Consider the following 5,049-nt stretch of genomic DNA (forward strand, 5'->3'; position numbering starts at 1 on the left):
TTGTTTAAACGGGGAGCGCCAATTATTAAGGGTGCTAATCAATTTCCGAAACCTCCAATTATGATGGGTATAACTATAAAGAAAATTATAACGAATGCATGAGCTGTAACTATAACGTTGTAAATATGGTCGTTGCCTAACAGATTGCCGGGTTGGCCTAATTCAGCTCGAATAAGAAGGCTTAGAGCTATGCCTATAATTCCAGCTCATGTGCCAAATGATAGGTATAGAGTTCCAATATCTTTATGGTTTGTTGAGAATAGCCAACGGTTAATGAGCATAGGTGGAAAAATGGGGTAAAATGGCTAAGTAAGCATTAGGCTGTAACTCTAAAGACAGAGGTTAAGCCCTCTTTTTACCAGCTCCGAGGTGATTTTTCATGTTGAATTGCAAATTCAAAGGAGCAGCTTTAATCTCTGCCGGGGCTTCTCCCGCCTTTTTTCCCTGCGGCGGGAGAAGTAGATTAAAGCCAGTTGATTAAGGTATTTAGCTGTTAACTAAAATTTTATGGGTTTGAGTCCCATTAATCTAGCAAGGGTTTAGCTTAACTAAAGTAATTGATTTGCCTTCAATCAATGCAGAGTAGAATTTTGCAGTCCTTATGTATTTCAGAAATTAAGCATGGTTTAACTTACTAAGGGCTTTGGAGGCTCTTGGTCTTACTTAACCTAAATTTCTAGATAATAGTTAGGGTTAGTGGGGAGATTGGTAAGAGGAAGGTAGTGAGAATAAGTGGGGGGATGAGAAGTGTGGATTTTGTGTTTTCGAATTGTAGTTTTATTTTTATATTGTTGGGTGTGGAAAATGGTATTATGGAGGTGGTGTAGATTAGGCGTATGTAAAAGTATAAGTTGAGTAGGGTCATGATAATTATAATGATGGGATAGTGAAGTTACTGTTTTTTTGTAAGTTCTTGGATGGTAATTCATTTGGGTAGGAAACCGGTTAATGGGGGCAAGCCTCCTATAGATAAGAGAGCAGAGGATGTTAATGGTATTAATCAAGTTAATTTGTTTCAAGCGCGGGATAGCATGAGCGTTGTGGTATTTGAATTCAGGTTGAGAGTTAGAAACACAGTGGTTGTTAGAATAATGTATATAGCCAGATAGAAGATTGTGATATTTGGGTTATATACTAGTGTTACTGTTATTCAGCCTATGTGTGTGATTGAAGAGTATGCCATAATTTTACGTAGTTGTGTTTGGTTAAGACCTCCTCAACTGCCTACTATGATAGATAGGATTGAGAGGATTAGGATAATATTTGTATTAGCTGATGGGTGAATTTGATATATACTTGAGATGGGGGCTAGTTTTTGTCATGTGAGGAGAAGTAGGCTGGTAATTAAGGGTGTTCCTTGAGTGACTTCTGGGACTCAGAAGTGAAAAGGAGCTATTCCTAGTTTTATAGTGAGGGCTGTTGTTATAATTAGAAATGAAAGTTGGTTGATGTTGTTTGTTATGGTTCAATGTCCGGAGAATAGATTATTGGAAATGATTGTTATCATGAGAATTATAGATGCGGTGGCTTGTATTAGGAAATATTTAGCAGCAGCTTCTGTAGAACGGGGGTTTGTTTTTTTGATTAGAATTGGGGTGAAGGCTAGTATATTTATTTCTAGGCCCACTCAGGCAAGGAATCAGTGTGAGCTTAGTGATGTAATGAGGGTGCCTATAATTATGGTGAGGTAGATAATATGTTGAGCTAGTGGGTTAATTAGTACGGGAAGGGTATAATCAACATTTTTGGGGTATGGGCCCGATAGCTTATTTAGCTAACCTTACTTTAGGATGGCGTGTGATAGGTAGCACGGAGCAATTTGGGTTCTCAGGGGTAGGTTCGACACCAATAGTCCTAGAAATAAGAGGGTTAGGACCTCTATTATTTAACTCTATCAAAGTAACTCTTTTGTTCAGACATATTTCTAAGTTTGAGGGGGGATGCTGTGTCCGGAGCCATGAGGCCCAGAAATTGCCATGGCCTCTGTTGCTTAAGCTCCACATTGCAGAGACAAGATGGCACACTTCCTGGTTCTTCATCATCAACTTTTCCCGCACACGCGAACTTTTCCCGCGCACGCGTAGATAACTTCCCACGCCCGGGAAAGACTAAGTCTACTGAGCATGCGCCTGGTGACGTCTCTCATTATTCTCCTCCCCGCCTGCTCTGCCGCCCTTCCTCTTCCCTGCCAGCCTATATAAGGCATTGCACCGCCGCCATTAAATGAGACTTGATCAGGATACTGTCTTGTCTCCATTTCTTGTGTCTCTTGTCTCTCTAAATTCCCACCCCCTCCTCCAAGGTCTGTGTTAACGATCCCGCTGGATGGGGCACGTGGCGCCCAAACACGGGGCTTGGATATGAGGGAACTGTGTGAGGAAGAGGGCGCATAGAAAGGCCGGCGACTAAAGTGAAAGAAAAATCCCTCCGACCGTCGCAGGAGCCTGCTGCGTCGGAGTTGAGGGTAAGTTACACGCCCGAAATGGGACAAGAATTAAGCCAGCATTAAATCTATGTAGGGCAATTAAAAGAGGCTTTAAAGACACAGGGAGTAAAGGTTAAAAGTGGTGATTTATTTAGATTTTTTGATTTTGTGAAAGATACCTGCCCTTGGTTCCCACAGGAAGGAACCATTGACATAAAAAGATGGCGGAGGGTGGGAGACGCCTTTCAAGATTATTATAATACCTTTGGGCCAGAAAAAATTCCTGTAACTGCCTTTTTGTATTGGAATTTAATCAAGGATCTAATAGATAAAAAGGAGGCCGATCCACAAGTAATGGCTGCGGTCGCCCAGAGTGAGGAGATTTTAAAGATCAGTTCTCAGACCGACCTCGGGAGCCCCCCGCCAGACAAAGAAGTAGATCTTATTTCTCTTGAAAGTGATGGCGAGGGGGCCAACTCCTTCTGTAAAAGACAAAATGATGCTAGGCGAGAAAAGGCCCAAAAAATACCCAATTCTGCAAACATCACAAAAAGATAAAAGTAACGACAATCCTGACCTTTCAGATGTAAATTGGGATGACTTAGAGGAAGACGCAGCTAGATATCATAATACTAACTGGCCTCCCTTTTTCACGCGTCCGCCTCCCTATAACAGGACACGTGGTGCTTCTGCACCCAACGTAATGGCGGTAGTCAATCCAAAAGAGGAACTCAAAGAAAAATCGCTCAGCTTGAAGAGCAAATTAAGCTAGAAGAGTTATCAGTCACTAATCATTAGGCTGCAAAAATTAAAAACAGGAAATGAGAGTGTAACTAATTCAGAGAGTATGGGAGGCTTCCTCGCCCACCTCAGCGGCCCGGACAACATGTCCCAAAAGGAAGATTTTCTACTAGCCCAGACAGGGAAGAATCCTCCCCTAAAGATATCTTCCCGGTAACTGAAACGGTAGATGGACAGGGTCAGGCCTGGAGGCATCATAATGGATTTGATTTCACTGTCATAAAAGAATTAAAAACTGCTGTTTCTCAATATGGAGCTACTGCTCCATACACTCTTGCTATAGTAAGGTCTGTGGCCGATATCTGGCTTACTCCAACAGATTGGAACACACTAGTCAGAGCAGTCCTCTCAGGGGGAGATCATTTGATTTGGAAATCGGAGTTTTTTTGAAAATTACAGAGATACAGCCAAAAGAAACCAACAGGCAGGAAATGGTTGGGACTTTGATATGTTAACTGGCTCAGGTAATTATACCGACACTGATGCTCAGATGCAATACGACCCTGGACTATTTTCACAAATCCAGGCGGCCGCTACAAAAGCCTGGAGGAAACTCCCTGTTAAAGGAAACCCAGGAGCTTCGCTCACTGGAGTCAAGCAGGGACCTGATGAGCCATTTGCAGATTTTGTACATAGGCTCATAACAACCGCAGGAAGGATTTTTGGTAATGCCGAGGCGGGTGTAGATTATTTTAAACAATTGGCTTATGAAAATGCCAATCCAGCTTGTCAAGCGACAATCCGACCTTATAGAAAGAAAACAGACTTAACTGGATATATCTGTCTCTGTTCAGACATTGGGCCCTCCTATCAACAGGGTTTAGCAATGGCCGCAGCTTTCAGTGGACAAACCGTAAAAGACTTCCTTAATAATAAGAACAAAGAAAAAGGAGGGTGTTTTAAATGTGGCAAAAGGGGACATTTTGCAAAAGATTGCCATGGGGATTCAAATAAAAACTCTGAAGCAAAGGTTCCAGGCCTTTGCCCAAGGTGTAAAAGAGGAAAACATTGGGCTAATGAATGTAAATCTAAAACTGACAGTCAGGGAAATCCTTTACCATCCCAACAGGGAAACGGGATGAGGGGCCAGCTCCAGGCCCCGAAACAAGGTTATGGGGCGATCAGCTTTGTTCCAGCCAGCAGCAACAATCCATTTCAAGACTTAGTAGAGCAACCCCAGGAAGTGCAGGACTGGACCTCTGTCCACCTCCCACACAGTATTAATGCCTGAGATGGGAGCACAAGCTTTAGGCACTGGAATAATGGGCCTTTGCCTCCTGATACCTTTGGATTAATCCTGGGAAGAAGCAGTGTCACCATGAAAGGTCTACAAGTCTTTCCAGGAGTAATCGATAATGATTATTGGATAAATTAAAATTATGGCCAGGGCTGTTAACAGTATCATTACTGTTCCTCAAGGGGATAGAATAGCACAGTTAATCCTATTGCCTTTGGTTAAAGCTACTAATAAAATCCAACATCCTAACAGAGGAATGGGAGGTTTTGGATCTTCAGACATATATTGGGTACAGCCAATTACTAATCAAAAGCCCTCCCTGACCTTGTGGCTAGATGGCAAGTTGTTTACAGGGTTAATAGATACAGGGGCTGATGTAACCATCATCAAACAAGAGGACTGGTCCTCTCACTGGCCTACCACAGAGACTTTAACTAACTTAAGAGGAATTGGGCAAAGCAGTAATCCCAGACAAAGCTCTAAATACCTCACCTGGAAAGATAAAGAAAATAACTCAGGTCTCATTAAACCATTTGTTATCCCTCAATTGCCTGTTAATCTTTGAGGCCGAGACCTATTCTCCCAG

Source organism: Trachypithecus francoisi, unplaced genomic scaffold (assembly GCF_009764315.1).
Source record: "Trachypithecus francoisi isolate TF-2019V2 unplaced genomic scaffold, Tfra_2.0 Lachesis_group0, whole genome shotgun sequence".
NCBI classification, from domain to species: Eukaryota; Metazoa; Chordata; class Mammalia; order Primates; family Cercopithecidae; genus Trachypithecus; species Trachypithecus francoisi.